General features: G+C 42.7%; 1 protein-coding gene across 1 annotated transcript in view; it reads right to left on the reverse strand.

The window, feature by feature from the left end:
• The window catches only part of LOC139376207 (disabled homolog 1-like), an 81,110-nt gene extending 65,239 nt beyond the window's left edge, over positions 1–15,871 (reverse strand). Inside the window, exon 1 of the mRNA XM_071118504.1 lies at positions 15,586–15,871. The gene's annotated coding sequence lies outside the window, so the exon portion shown is untranslated. The remainder of the gene's footprint in view (positions 1–15,585) is intronic.
• Between the last annotated feature and the right edge of the window lie 1,361 nt (positions 15,872–17,232).

The following is a 17,232-nucleotide window of genomic DNA, read 5'->3' on the forward strand; positions in this document are numbered from 1 at the left end:
TGCATATTTAGCTAAAATAAATCCAGGTTAGCAGGCAATATTCAGGGTATATGCAACAGTTTGGGCCGCCTGGCTCATTGCGAACTAATTTGCCAGAATTTTACGTAATTATGACATAACATTGAAGGTTGTGCAATGTAACAGGAATATTTAGACTGATGGATGCCACCCGTTAGATAAAATACGGAACGGTTCCGTATTTCACTGAAAGAATAAATGTTTTGTTTTCGAGATGATAGTTTCCGGATTCGACCATATTAATGACCTAAGGCTCGTATTTCTGTGTGTTATTATGTTATAATTAAGTCTATGATTTGATAGAGCATTCTGACTGAGCGATGGTGGGCACCAGCAGGCTCGTAAGCATTCATTCAAACAGCACTTTCGTGCGTTTTGCCAGCAGCTCTGCTATTTATGAATTCAAGCCTATCAACTCCCGAGATTAGGCTGGTGTAACCAATGTGAAATGGCTAGCTAGTTAGCGGGGTGCACTCTAATAGCGTTTCAAACGTCACTCGCTCTGAGAATTGGAGTAGTTGTTCCCCTTGCTCTGCATGGGTAACGCTGCTTCGAGGGTGGCTGTTGTCGATGTGTTCCTGGTTCGAGCCCAGGTAGCGGCGAGGAGAGGGATGGAAGCTATACTGTTACACTGGCAATACTAAAGTGCCTGTAAGAACATCCAATAGTCAAATGGTACAGAGAGAAATAGTCCTATAATTCCTATAATAACTACAACCTAAAACTTCTTACCTGGGAATATTGAAGACTCATGTTAAAAGGAACCACCAGCTTTCATATGTTCTCATGTTCTGAGCAAGGAATTTAAACGTTAGCTTTCTTACATGGCACATATTGCACTTTTACTTTCTTCTCCAACACTTTGTTTTTGCATTATTTAAACCAAATTGAACATGTTTCATTATTTACTTGAGGCTAAATTGATTTTATTGATGTATTATATTAAGTTAAAATAAGTGTTCATTCAGTATTGTTGTAATTGTCATTATTACAAATACATTTTAAAAAATTGTCCGATTAATCGGCATCGGCGTTTTTGTCCTCCAATAATCGGTATCGGTATCGGCGTTAAAAAATCATAATCGGTCGACCTCTACTACAGACCTGAGTTTGATCCCAGGCTGTGTCGCAAATTCATTCAGACACTGGCCTTATTACGGAAGAAATGCCATCATTGATGCATTTCATCACCATTTTATTTCAGCGGTCTATCTCTTTGAAATAACTTCTAAGCCTATTCACAATGATATTGGGCTGGATGCTGATAGGGAAAACTTGGTGAATGATCAGAGAAATTATAGTCAAAGCTTTTCTTTTAAGCCATTTTCTGAAAAATAAGTCCTGTATGCTTTGCTAGCAATAGACAACAAGAAGTCAACAGGGGTCAACCAAATGGTCTCCTTAAGTGTGCAGTGCCCAGCATTGTTTGCTCATTAACCCACATTTTATTTAACATTGTTATCAGGACATATTCCAAAATTATGGAAATCAGCTCTTGTGCAGCCACTCTATAAGGGTGGGGATAGTAGACATTTGTAAAAGAGACCTAGGTCTCAATATGTATTTCCTGTTAAAATAAATAAATAATCATTTGGTGACCCAGTCCACTAGATAGCCTAAAACAGGCTAGCTAATGCGGCAAGGCTGGCTGTACCACTGCTAACCTAGGCTAGGCAAAACGCTCATGTGGCCTACCTCAGCTAGCACCACTAGCTTAACTCTCTTGCATAGTTCACTTACTTAACCGGCCCCACCTACTATGTTCTCCTGTCCAAGAGACTAAAAAAACAGGTTAGCTACAGCATCAAGGCTAGCCTTGCCACCACCTGCCCCACAAACTCAGGTACCGTGGCAACCCGGTCTCCCCCTTTACAAGCCAAGGCTCCGCAGCAAGGAGAGGGCAGTTCTTTAGCGGCAGTGCTAACTGAGCGACCTGCAACGCAGCAGGCTGCGAACCCACAGTCCAAATCCCAGGACAGAGGCAGACAGTCAGGGAAGTGGTCCTTCACTGTGGTCGCATCGAGGTCCCGCCCAGTGATTCCCCTGGAGGGAAGAAGGGGCGGTCCATCCCCAGCAGCAGAGAGGGGCAGCGATTCATACCGTGACATGGCCAGTCCCCTCTCGGGTGGAGCACAGACTTTCCGCCACCATAACAATGGGGCAGAGGCACATCTGTGCTCCTAAAACCCTACACACAATGCAGCGGCTTATTCCTATGCGTCCGCTTACAGGGAAGACGGAGGGGGCTCACTCGACCCCCAAGTTACAAATTGACACCATCACCACCAAGCATTGTCTCCAAATCCCAGTGGTTTTTACACTACTCTTTGTAATAAAACGGGTTACTCTCCATAAATACTGCTAGAGGGCACTTCGGTGCCACCAGCGAGCGAGCGAAAGTCTTCTATCTTGTGTGCGACTCACCGCAAGGGCCCTGGGTCTTGTCGACAATTACAAAGGGGTACAGACTGCAGTTTCCTATGAAGCCACCCGTTTTCAATGGGATTCTGCCACCAGTAGCAAGTGGCGACCCAGCTTGCATTCTAGAGCAGGAAATCTCCTTCATTAACCTCTTGAACCTATAGGGGCGCTGTGTCATTATTGGATAAAAAGACGTGCCCGTTTTAAGCGCAATATTTTGTCACGAAAAGATGCTCGACTATGCATGGAATTGACAGCCTTGGAAAGACACAACTCTGACGTCTCCAAAACTGCAAAGATATTATCTGTGCGTGCCCCAGAACTAATGCAACAGGCAAAACCAAGATGATGTTTCATACAGGAAATGCCCCGGATTCTGAAGGCGCTGTGTTCCAATGTCTCCTTATATGGCTGTGAATGCGCCAGGAATGAGCCTGCGCTTTCTGTATATTCCCCGAGGTGTCTGCAGCATTGTGACGTGTTTGTAGGCATATCATTGGAAGATTGACCATAAGAGACTACATTTACCTGGTGTCCCGCCCGGTGTCCTGTGTGCGTAATCAGTAAGTCCATGCGCGTTCCATTTCTTCAGAATTGAAAGTAAACTGCCACGATGGATTTTATCGTCGATAGATATGTGAAAAACACATTGAGGATTGATTCTAAACATCGTTTGCCATGTTTCTGTCGATATTATGGAGTTAATTTGGAAAAAAGTTCGCGTTTTAATGACTTTTTTTTTTTTCTTAACCAAACGTGATGAACAAAACGGAGTGATTAGTCGACACAAATAATATTTTTTGTAAAAACTGAACATTTGCTATCTAACAGAGTCTCCTCATTGAAAACATCTGAAGTTCTTCAAAGGTAAATTATTTTATTTGAATGCTTTTATGGTTTTTTGTGGAAAATGTTGCATGCTGAATGCTAGGCTTAATGCAATGCTAGGCTATCAATACTCTTACACAAATGCTTGTTTAGCTATGGTTCAAAAGCATATTTTGAAAATCTGAGATGACAGTGTTGTTAACAAAAGGCTAAGCTTGAAAGCAAATAGATTCATTTCATTTCATTAGCCATTTTCATGAATAGTTAACGTTGTGTTATGCTAATGAGCTTGCTGGTAGATTTACACAATCCTGGATACAGGGGTTTTTTCATAGCTAAACGTGACGCAGAAAACGGAGCGATTTGTCCTAAACAAATAATCTTTCAGGAAAAACTGAACATTTGCTATCTGAGAGTCTCCTCATTGAAAACATCTGAAGTTCTTCAAAGGTAAATGATTTTATTTGAATGCTTTTCTGTTTTTTTGTGTAAATGTTGCCAGCTGAATGCTAATGCTAAATGCTACGCTAAATGCTACGTTAGCCATCAATACTGTTATACAAATGCTTGTTTTACAATGGTTGAGAAGCATATTTTGAAAATCTGAGATGACAGTGTTGTTAACAAAAGGCTAAGCTTGAGAGCTAGCATATTTATTTCATTTCATTTGCGATTTTCATGAATAGTTAACGTTGCGTTATGGTAATGAGCTTGAGTCTGTATTCACGATCCCGGATCCGGGATGGGGAGATCAGAAATGTTAAGCAAATGGGGGGTGTGCCCCATTCTGGGCCCACGGGTCCTCAACAGCCATCTGAGAAGGTTCACGTTCCATACGGTTATGCTCATTGTGCTGTCTCGCTCTATTCGTTGAGGGGAATGGTTCACTTCAGTCGACCTACAGGATCCTTATCCTGCATATACACAGGATGTTTCTCAGGTTTGCCTTTTTTAGGGCGAAGCCTCCGTATACCTCGCTGTCCCCTCCGGGCTAGCACTAACTCCCCGGACATTCAGCAAGTGTGTGGAGGCGGAAATGGCACCCCTGAGAATCAGGGGACTAAGAGTCTACGCCTACATAGACGATTACCTGCCTCGCGCCCCGACACAAATAGCAAGCAGTGCGAGACACGGCTTCTCCACCGTTTATGTCCAGTACACCATTTGCGCATTTACTTGGATTGAATGAGAGCTTTACGGAAGAGCGACCAACTCTTCATATCTTGGGCGCCTCCCTGCAAGGGTAGGCCTTCGCTCGTCAAAAGCTATCCCATTGGATAGCAGAGGCTATTACATTGGCTTATAATAGCAAGGGTTTACAGCCCCCAGGGGGCCTGAGGGATTATTCCACCAGAGGTATGGCTACCTCATGGGCAATGTTTCATAGGCATCTCTTTACAAGAGATTTGCGACGCGGCATGTTGTGCCTCCCCTCATACATTTATGAGGTTTTATCTTTGGGGCATACTGTCCACAGTGTCGGCGCCTCTGAGGGGCGAAATCCTGCTGTTGGGACTACCCTGGCTTCGGAGAGCATGTCTGCGATATGGGAGTTGGCCATATCCCAATGTGATGAATGGCAACAAATATTTCAAAGAGAACTTCTCATAATATGAGTGAGATGTATCACAGCATGCCCCTGCTCGCAAGAGCGCAAGGAAGAGAGGCATGCTTGAGAATGACCGAGGGCAGGCAAGTGGCACCTCACTTCATTCGCCACTCGGCCTGCTGTGTGATTGGTTCTTCCTAGTAGTGATTCCCAGAGCGAATCCCAATGTGATACATGGCACTCATATTATCAGAGAACAGTAACCCTAAGTTTCACCTCAGTTCTCTCTCACATACACACACACAAACACACATACTTTTACACACACACACGCAGACACACACACAGATATATAGCTATTGCAACCCATGGACTGTGTTGTATTATTCTTACTTGATGTATAGAGTACAGCATTTCATTTGTGCTTCAATGGCGCTTCTCTATCTCTGTCTCCTTCATTTTCCTCGGTGAGTGAGTCTGTTACCTTGGCACTGATAAGGCAAACTAGATTTGTGGATGAATAGATCTCTGCAACCACATGGTGCCTCTCCTTGGCAGTGAGGAGTGAAGTCCCTTTTGAAGCGGATACAGATGGGGAAAAAATGCTCTCTCTCTCTCCGCCCTGGTGAAAAAAACAAACATAGACCAGCATAGGCTGGTGACCAGCCTTCATTGTGTTTTCGCTGATGACCAGCCTTTGTGAACAGCTAGCTAAACCTAGGGTATGGCAAAGTGGGGTGTGTAAAAATACACCCACCAGTTGAAGCTCATTTACTGTACTTCTACACAAAGCCTAAAATGCTATTTGGAGAAACAGCAAAAACAAAGCAACATTTCCCCCAGACATTATCGCCGCAATATTAGGTTTATATTAGGTTTAAAGATCTGTGGAATGGCGTGTACAATGTACAGTATTCAGACCCCTTAACTTTTTCCACATTTTGTTACGTTGTTACGTACTTATTCTAAAATTGATTAAAAAAATAAATCCTCCATTAATCTACACACAATACCCCCATAATGGCAAAGCGAAAACAGATAAAAAAAAAAAAAATTGTTGCAATTTTACTTATTTACTTAAGTATTCAGACCCTTTGCTATTAGACTCGAAATTGAGCAAAGGATTGATCATCCTTCAGATGTTTCTCTTAGAGGTCGACCGATTATGATTTTTCAACGCTGATACTGATACCGATTATTGGAGGACCAAAAAAGCCAATACCTATTAATCGGCCGATTTTTTAAAATCTGTTTGTAATAATGACAATTACAACAATACTGAATGAACACTTATTTTAACTAAATATAATACATCAATACATTCAATTTAGCCTCAAGTAAATATTGGTTTAAATAATGCAAAAACAAAGTGTTGGAGAAGAAAGTAAAAATTATAGGACTATTTCCCTCTATACCATTTGTATTTCATTAACCTTTGACTATTGGATGTTCTTGTAGGCACTATAATATTGCCAGTGTAACAGTATAGCTTCCGTCCCTCTCCTCGCCCCTACCTGGGCTCGAACCAGCAACACAACGACAACAGCCACCATCGAAGCAGCGTTACCCATGCAGAGCAAGGGGAACAACTACTAGAAGGGGCAGAGCGAGTTACGTTTGATTAGCACGCGCTAACTAGCTAGCCATTTCACTTCGGTTACACCAGCCTCGCTTGACGCACAACAAAAAGCTGCTGGCGAAATGCACGAAAGTGCTGTTTGAATGAATGTTTACGCACCTGCTTCTGCCTACCACCGCTCAGTCAGGTACTTAGAAACTTGTATGCTCAGTCAGATTATATGCAACGCAGGACACGCTAGATAATATCTAGTAATATCATCAACCATGTGTAGTTAACTAGTGATTATGACTGATTGTTTTTTATAAGATAAGTTTATTGCTAGCTAGCAACTTACCTTGGCTTATTGCATTCGCGTAACAGGCAGTCTCCTTGCGGAGTGCAACGAGAGAGAGGCAGGTCGTTATTGCGTTGGACTAGTTAACTTTAAGGTTGCAAGATCCCCGAGCTGACAAGGTGAAAATCTGTCGTTCTGCCCCTGAACAAGGCAGTTAACCCACCGTTCCTAGGCCATCATTGAAAATAAGAATGTGTTCTTAACTGACTTGCCTAGTTAAATAAAGTTATAAAATATTTTATTTGAATTTTAAAAAATTTAAAAAATTAATCGGAGCCCAAAAATACTTGATTTCCGATTGTTATGAAAACTTGAAATCGGCCCTAATTAATCGGCCATTCAGATTAATCGGTCGACCTGTAGTTTTTACAACTTGATTGGAGTCCACCTGTGGTAAATTCAATTGATTAGACATGATTTGGAAAGGCACACACCTGTCTATATAAGGTCCCACAGTTGACAGTGCATGTCGGAGCAAAAACCAAGACATGAGGTCAAAGGAATTATCCATAGCGCTCCGAGACAGGATTGTGTCGAGGCACAGATCTGGGAACGGGTACCAAAAAATGTCTGCAGAATTGAAGGACCCCAAGAACACAGAGGCCTTGATCATTCTTAAATGGAAAAACTTTGGAACCACCAAGACTCTTCCTAGAGCTGGCTGGCCGCCCGGCCAAACTAAGTAATCTGGGGAGGCCTTGGTCAGGGAGGTGACCAAGAACCTGATGGTCACTATGACAGAGCTCCAGAGTTCCAGAAGGACAACCATCTCTGCAGCACTCCACCAATCAGGCCTTTATGGTAGAGGGAAGCCACTCCTCAGTAAAAGGCACATGACAGCCCGCTTGGATTCTCTGGTCTGATGAAACCAGGATTGAACTCTTTGGCCTGAATGCCAAGCGTCACGTCTGGAGGAAACCTGGCACCATCTCTACGGTGAAGCATGATGGTGGCAGCATCATGCTGTGGGGATGATTGTCTGTGGCAGGGACTGGGAGACTAGTCAGGATAGAGGGAAAAATGAACGGAGCAATGTACAGAGAGATCCTTGATGAAAACCTGCTCCAGAGAGCTCAGGACCTCAGACCCTAAGCACACAGCCAAGACAACACAGGAGTCTCTGAATGTCCTTGCGTGGCCCATCCAGAACCCGGACTTGAACCCAATCAAACATCTCTGGAGAGACCTGAAAATAGCTGTGCAGCATCGCTCCCCATCCAACCTGACAGAGCTTGAAAGGATCTGCAGAGAAGAATGGGAGAAACTCCCCAAGTACAGGTGTGCCAAGCTTGTAGTGTCATACCCACGAAGACTCGAGGCTGTAATCGCTGCCAAAGGTGCTTCCACAAAGTACTGAGTAAAGAGTCTGAATACTTATGTAAATGTGATATGGTATTTTTTTTTAATGTTAATACATTTGCTAAAATTTCCGAAAACCTGTTTTTGCTTTGTCATTATGGGGTATTGTGTGTAGATTGATGGGGGGGAACACAATTGAATCCATTTTAGAAATTAGAAATTTAGAAATTGGCTGTAACTAAATAAAACGTTGCAGTCAAGGGACGGAATACTTTCCGAATGCAATGCACTACTCAACCTCATCATACATAGGTTACATTGACTAATTTAGCCTACTTGTGGAACAGTGAACACAGTGCAACATGAAATAGATGCATAATACACGCTATCAAGGCCGACTTCAAATACCCGACATCAATGTGAAGGCATACAACAGCTGACTGTGAATGTAAACTATGTCAGATACATCCTACATAGGCATTGAAATAAAAGGCATACATCAAAGGAATTACTTAGGCCTACAATCGACAAGGACGCATAAAGACATCTACTCCTACTCCTTACAGCTGCGACCGTGATTCAGCACCGCTGAATGGACAGCGCCTTGGTACAGGTAGGCATAGTGGAGATCTGTAGGGTGTGGCTGAATGGACAGTGTCTGTCTAGTAGCCAGCTAGAATTAGGCTATTCAGTTTATGGGCAGTTAGACATTTTCTGGGCACAGTTGAGCAGTTGGAATGCTTATATGAAAATCAGAACTGGCACGAAGATCTTTAGAAATTGCAGGATCAATTGTAAATTGTCACTCATATGAAAAGTTTGCCGACCCCCTGCTATAGACTATCTGAAGTCACCCTTGTGGAACAGCGTACTATGACAGTGTCCTTGTCTCGTGCTCTTCCCACCAAAACTGTTGCTCCGCATTCAGATATGTTCCTTACATTGTGTGCTCAGCTCATTTTTGTACCTGGCCTGTCTGCATTATTCACCAGAAAAGGGAAACATTCAACAAATACTGAAGCATTGCATCAACAAGATGTTTCTGAGCATATTTCAACATCTTGTATCAACAAGACTGCTCCGAGAATATTCATATTGCAACATTGTAGCCAACGCCGAGGTGGCCAGCGAACATTTTTCTCCGTCTGATATTATTGTGTTGCCTATGCAGCATCTGGGTGCTCATTATACCACCCCCCCCCCCCCCCCAAAAAAAACAGCCCTACATCCACACTATAGGTAAATAACATAGCAATATTTAATGACGTTTTGCCGGCAAGATTGATCTGTTGGAATATCAAATTATATTCAGGAAGATGGACAAGCAAGATTGATAGAGTGAGAGGTGGAAAAATGCATTATACCAGAGTCAGGTAGGCTACAGATAGGGATGCAGGCAGAGGATGATGATGATGAAGTAGGTCTACAGCTAGAAGTTAACAACGTTAGCCCAACTAGGTCATCATTAATCATTTGCATTATCTCAACTATCATTCTGTCACTTCATGACAATGCACATCTGATATAACCTACAATTCGTATTGTCTTTGAAGCCAAAAACAAGACATGGTATTTAGGGGAATTGCTCTTAATAGCATGTTGTTCTGTAGTTCATTTTCATTCCAATAGGCCTACATGAAACCAAAATTGGCAGTAGCCTACTCGGCGAATAAAGGAAAAAAACAATTAGGCTTAGTTATCACAACCTATCTTTTAATGGCAATAAAACAGCTTTTGGTTTGGAATGGTCACCGAAAAGGAGGGCTACCCACCATCCTATTCCCAGTTAAATTAACACCTGGCTATCAGATTACATCAAGGCTTACAAATCCAAGTTCAAACGCCGATATCAAATGCCAAGCAATCGGCGCACCGCTTAAACAGCAGACAGGCAAAGCAAATGGCACTGTTCCTACCCTCTGCTTTCTAAAAGTGACAGCAATGCAATTACGGTAAACAGCCATTGCATTTTAATCCGGATTTGACTTGATGCTGGTTTTTGCTTTAGCTTTTGCTGGTGTCCAAAATACAGCAAAGGCTGGTCACCAGCGAAAACACAACGAAGGCTGGTCACCAGCGAAAACACAACGAAGCCTGGTCTGCCAGCATAACCAGCGAGACCATGTTGGTCAGATCAGTTTGATCAGAATCTGACCAGCATTGACTAGCATAGACCAGCTTGAAATGTATGCTGGTCTATGCTGTTTTTTTTCCCAGCAGGGCCTCCCTCTACCTCTTCAGATTTATATGCGGCTCCACGGCCAGATACTTCAATAGATGGATGACTATTGCATATGGTGCCAACTGGCCCTACATGAGTTGAGCTGAAGGTTACAGTGACTCATTTCAGTACAGACTGGGCTGGGCGGCTCATTACAATAGTACCGAGACTGGGCCGATTTTTGACTTCTATTGACCTCTTTTAATTGACATAATACAGAAAATGGATTGAAAAACATCAAAACACACCCGTGGAGGTGGATTATGGTTTGTATCAGCCTTAATTTCACAGGCGTAGGCTATAGCACAGACGGACAGTGATACCACACCACCTATAGTTGATTGTACAGTACAGTATAGAAACTCTGGTACAGATTGTGTTGGAACCTGGAGGCATATGGCAGGTCGCCCCACACCTCCCAGGCAATTGAGTCTTAATGATTCATTGGTTTGGCATGCCACATCTCCCCAGTGATGGTGGGTGTCAGTGATGCACTGAAGATGCCATGCAGTCCCTTGGAAGTGGAGCAGGGCGACCGATGGCTGTTCTGGCTCAGTGTACAGGCCAGACGCTGTGGTTGACACACCCACCGACAAAACTCCACTCTCTCACTCACTCATCACCAGATGTTTCAGGTCGGGTCAGTCACCAAGATCATGTGATGATGCTTATCACCAGAGGGTTCAGGTTAAGTCAGTCACCAGGATCGTGTGATGACGTCTATTATTCTGTCTACACAATGAAATAATGGATGCCTAATACTTTTCTACACCATCTGTTTCAAACACAGTGATTATTTTTGCCAGAAGTCAAAGACTTGATCAGCTGACCTCATTATTCAAACTGTCACCAGAGAAAGCATAGAATATATTACTGATTTGGATAATTACTTGAAAAAATATCCTTAAAATAATCGCAAATCTCAAGATGTTTTCACCACACATTTTTTTATATATCCCATTATGTCACTACGTTACTTCTTCTGTCCAGTGAGTCCCATCAAACTTTTATTAGAGGACGGATGCACCAGTGATGATATAATGCCAACCAACCACCTGCCTGAAACAAACTCCCACAATACACTTCATCTGAACAAACTCCTGCCATTGTCCCTAATCTAAGATGGCCGCCTCCAATTCCCCCATAACCTGCACCTGTCCTCTTGACCAACATTTTCTTTCATGGTGACAAGCAAAATCGGGAGAGGGATACAGGCACGATGAGAGTTCAGTCGTAATTGGGCTAGCTCACTTATAAAAGATTTAGGCCGCTGCAGCGACAACGTTCTTCTATACAGCCCTACATTTTCGAATCTATGTTTGCATTGCTCTTGAAGATGCAGCACCTCGGGGCCTTAAGGGAGGAGTCCTGTGGGAGTTCAATTTGAGGTAATGCTTGGTAGAGAAAACAACAGATTTAAGAAAGCTTTCAATGGGACAAAGGTAGAATAACATCACTTGGGGAAAGTGGAGTGTTATAAAAACAAGCAAGCATGGGGAGAATGCATAGCAGAGGAAGAACCAGCAGCATAGGCTATGTTGTTCTTTCTTGTATCATCAGATTTCAGGGAAACAACATGAAACGTGAAAAGAGAACATCCTATTTCAGCCTTCATTTTACAGTATTTGCAGAATGGGGAAAAGGCATTATAATCTTAATCCGTTAATAGGACTCCAATACTCCCGCCATGGTTCTGCTGCCTGGCTGTCAGGAGTTGAATTAAGAGTTTATATTCCACTGGGAGAAGAATAAAGAGATGCTTTCTGCAGAAGTTAATGCTCTTCAATGTTTTTGTGCCGTATACCAACTAAGACTCACAACCCACCAGAAGACTGCAAGAAACTGTCATGGGACTACTGCATTCAACGGAAGAGAACAGAAAGTGTGTGTGTGTGTGTGTGTGTTCACACAATACTTCAATTTTTTAAGGAGATTACGTAGTTTGGCAGATTAGAGAGGAAAAGGAAGGCACCCCTCAACTCTGCCACTCGGCCCCATGCAGTGTTACACCACTGACACTGGTCTTTGTGGAGCCACACCACAAACAGGGCCTTCAGGCCTCAAAACCAATCAATCACTATGTTGTTCACAGCTGCTATTATCTTCTGGGTTCAGTCTGTGCCACTACTACCAATAGTCTGGAGCAGTCTGATACCAGCCAGTCGCCCATTCTGATCCCGAGTGGCGCAGCGGTCTAAGGCACTGCATCTCAGTACTAGAGGCGTCACTACATACACCCTGCTTCGAATCCTGACTGAATCACAACCTGCCGTGATTGGGAGTCCCATAGGGCGGCGCACAATTGGCCCAGCGTCGTCCGGGTTTGGTCGGTGTAGGCCGTCATTGTAAATAAGAATTTGCTCTTATGACTTGCTAAATAAAGGTTAAACAATGTTGGTTTTTTTAAAATTAAAAGTCCCCCCTTGTTCTTATCTTGATGTCATTGCTGGTTGAACCGTTGGTTAAGCCACTCCTTCATTTGACCCGGTTCCTCCAGACACCACAGAGCATCATACTGTACATATGGTTCAATTCTACGGTCTCATCCATGTAGGAACTGATTATAGATACTCCAATGAACAATTACAGTGCCTTCAGAAAGTATTGATACCCCTTGACTTATTCCACATTTTGCTGTGTTACAACCTGAATTTAGGCTGTACTGTTCGCTAATTTATTGAAAATGAAATACAGAAATATCTGATTTACATAAGTATCCACACCCCTAAATCAATAGTTTGTCAAATCACCTTTGGCAGCAATTACAGCAGTGAGTCTTTCTGGATATGTCTCTAAGAGCTTTCCATACCTGGATTGTGCAACATTTGCCCCATTATTCTTTTCAAAATTCTTCAAGCTGTGTCAAATTGGTTGTTGATCATTGCTAGACAAAATGTTCAGGTCTTGCCATAGATTATCAAGTAGATTTAAGTCAAAACTGTAACTCGGCCACTCAGTAACATTCACTGACTTCTTGGTAAGAAACTCCAGTGTATATTTAAGGTTATTGTCCCGCTGAAGGTGAAATCTCCCAGTGGCTGGTGGAAAATACACTGAACCAGATTTTCCTCTAAGATTTTGTCTGTGCTTAGCTCCATTCCATTTATTTTATATCCTGAAAAACTCCCCAGTTCATAACAATAACAAGCATACCCATAACATGAGGCAGCCACCACTATGCTTGAAAATATGGAGAGTGGCACTCGGTGATTTGCCCCAAACACAACAAAACGTTACTTGCTTTGCGACATTTTTTGCATTATTACTTTAGTGCCTTGTTGCAAACAAGATGCATGTTTGGTAATATTTTTTATTCTGTATAGGCTTCCTTCTTTTCACACTGTAATTTGGGTTAGTATTGTGGAGTAACTACAATGTTGTTGATCGATCCTCAGTTTTCTCCTATCACAGCCATTAAACTCTGTAACTGTTTTAAAGTCACCATTGGCCTCATTGTGAAATCCCTGAGCGGTTTCCTTCCTCTCCAGCAACTGTATCTTTGTAGTGACTGGGGAACCATAAACCATCCAAAGTGTAATCAACAACTTCACCATGCTCAAAGGGATATTCAATGTCTGCTTTTTGTTGTTGTTACCCCTCTACCAATAGGTGCCTTTGTTTGCGATGCATTGGAAAACCTCCCTGGTCTTTGTGGTTGAATCTGTGTTTGAAATTCACTGCTCGACTGAGGGACCTTACATATAATTGTATGTGTGGGGTACAGAGATGAGATAGTCAATCAAAAAACATGTTAAACACTATTATTGCACACAGAGTGAGTTCATGCAACTTATTATGCGAATTGTTAAGCACATTTTTACTCCTGAACTTATTTAGGTTTGTCATAACAAAGGGGTTGAAAAGTTATTGACTCAAGACATTTCAATTTTTCATTTTTTTTATAAATTTGAAAAAATGTCTACACAACAAAATGTGAAAAAAGTCAAGGGGTGTGAATACTTTCTGAAGGCACTGAGCTCACTGTCCATTTACTGCCCAGTGCCAGCCAGAAGAATGGGTGGGTGGGTTGTTGTTCATCGTTGTTCTTTTTTCCTCAAGAAAATGTCTGGTTGAGTCTGGTTCCTCTCAATGTCTCCTCCATTGCATATAAATGGGATATTAATAAATATGAAATCATTAAAATGTCTGGTCAAAGGCATGAGGAAATTCTGGTTAATTATATTTGAACAGAATCTAAACAGAACATCTCGACTCCACACAGTACACACAGTAGCCTATGCAACTCCACACAGTACACACGGTAGACTATACAACTCCACACAGTATACACAGTAGACTATACAACTCCACACAGTATACATAGTACACACAGTACACACAGTAGCCTATACAACTCCACACAGTACACACAGTACACACAGTAGACTATACAACTCCACACAGCCCACCCGCACCCCCTCTCTAGGACAAGACATAAGCTGTGCTAGACCAGAAATTGAGGGGCGCGATTTGACACAGTGACGCAGTCGACACCCCCACGCGCGCATCAAAGCTCCTCCAGCTCCAGCCACCAATATGTTTCACCCTAATGACCCATAAACCATGAGCTTGAACCACATTTATGTTCTCTGATTTCGACATCTCACATAGCCTACCGCCACTGAGCGCCTTGGTACCATCCACAAGTAGCCTGCCGCACGCAGCCTCTCAATTCAAGCTGATGCATTCAAAGACCGGTATGGGCTGGTGTGCATATTGTCCGAGACCCAAAGCTTGAACTGCAACAGGGGTAACGTATCTATCATTACGTTCAACACAAGCCTTCTGTCAAATGCCTTTTCATTTCGATTTTCTATACCCTATTCACATATCCAACGGGAAAACGTTCCCGGTGAGGCGTTTGGAGAGCTTGATGACCTGTCCATGAAGGGGGGCTTAATTCCGACAGGGGACCTTGTACGGGGCTGGTGTGTGTGGTCCTCCTGAAACTGAAGCCTACCCTGAAAATTACTCCCGTCATACTGCAACATAATATGAGTCAGACAACTTTTAAACGAAATATGATGATAGACTAATTAGGAAATGTGTCTGTGCGCAATTTTACTCCTGCCAACTGGCACCAGTTTAGAGAGAATGCCTATGCTACAGTAATAAAACATTCGATTCCACAAAAAAACATTACGATAAAGTTTAATCTCTGAAATTGAATTAGGCTGTCATTCGATCACCAACATAGGCAGTTCTACAAACCACAATGAGAAATCAAGGATTAAAAAAAACGTGTTGGTGAGCTTTTTTGCATCAAATAACATATCCCTTACTTGATTGTAAAATACAATTCAAAACATCTTCACTACAGATCTGACACTTACCCTTTCATATGGCGGCTATTCTGGAATGCCCAATTCAACCGTTTTAATCCAAATCAGGTTCCCGTTCATTTTCGCGCTCTGTTTTACCTTCTAAGAAAAAAAATCCACTCGTTAATTCCATTTGCCAGCCAAGCACGGTATAAAATCACATTGGGTCACCTCTCAATTTTCGACAATGTTACAATTCCGGCTCTTCATGGACCATATCTTCTTTTCTTCTTTTTTTTTTTTTTTTTTTACTGCCGTTGAAGTTGCCTAGTTACCCCTGTTTCTCATTCAAGGTGGCTCAAACGCTGTGTATAGCAGCCAATCATATAGAAGCAGCTCCGGATTAACTATTTCTTGGCTACACTATTCTGGTTTCAAGCGAAAATGAGGGGAATGGGCGGGGAAAATGGGCCCCCGTGACAGAAAAAAATGTAAATGCAAAGAGAATAATGTAGAAAGGGGGATCCGTTCGAGTAGAATGTGTGGAGTGGAGGGGGGAGGGGAAGAGGATTAAACATTTCACCAAAATAAAAAGGGGGAGGTGGCAGAGGGAAACCAGTTGCCCATGGACTTCAACTTCTCACAATAGGGGACCTAGCAGGCAGATCAGCTAGAACATCTAAAGTAAACTATTCCTGCCTGATGTTATTATGTAGACTGCAGCCAGCCAGGGAAGATAACTTTCTCACCTTACCTTCTAAATACGAGGAGTAGGTAAATGCTCTTGTGCTATTTTGAGAGTCAAAGATCTGGCTCATCTCTGGAAATCCCAAAGACCAATCCATCAGCGCAATTGATCAGACTCTTTAACCTGACATCCATGAAGACCACCCCCCTCCTCAATCACTCCTCCAGCCCCATCGAGTCTCCTCATCATAGGCCATATTGATTTCAATTTCTCCCTTCAGCGGTGGGGTGAAAGGTGTAGGGTAGCCAGTCGGCTTCAATCACTGTTACATGGCACGTGGGGCCACAATGACCTCCCACCTCTACCGCCTGTTGGTGTGTGGAGTGGGGGGTGGGGGGGATCAGAGGAAAGGCTGCGTCCAGGTCATGACAGGCCAAGCCCCACACACACACACTTATACAGGTCAACACACACACACATACACGTATACACACATACACACCGTACTCCCTCATCACTGACTTGAGTTGGTAAGCCCCAAAGGGGAACAGGTCAGTTGCATTATAGATGAGCAGTTGGGGATCAAAATCAAATAACATTTTATTGGTCACATACACATTTTAAGCAGATGTTAATGCGGGTGTAGCGAAATGCTTGTGTTCCTAGCTCCAACAGTGCAGTAGTATCTAACAATTCACAACAATATACTCAAATCTAAAAGTAAAATAATGGAATTAAGAAATATATAATATTAGGACGAGCAATGTCCGAGTGGCATTGACTAAATAGAATACAGTATATACTTTACATATGAGATGAGTAAAGCAGTATGACTGTTGTTATACTATGACTGTTGTTTTATTATTAAAGTGACCAGTGATTCCATGTCTATGTATAAAGGGCAGCAGCCTCTAAGGTGCCGGCCGGGATAAGTAACCGTGTGGTAGCCGGTTAGTGATGGCTATTTAACAGTCTGATGGCCTTGAGATAGAAGCTGCTTTTCAGTCCCTGTGCACCTGAACTGACCTCGC

This window comes from Oncorhynchus clarkii, chromosome 20, assembly GCF_045791955.1.
Source record: "Oncorhynchus clarkii lewisi isolate Uvic-CL-2024 chromosome 20, UVic_Ocla_1.0, whole genome shotgun sequence".
NCBI lineage: Eukaryota > Metazoa > Chordata > Actinopteri > Salmoniformes > Salmonidae > Oncorhynchus > Oncorhynchus clarkii.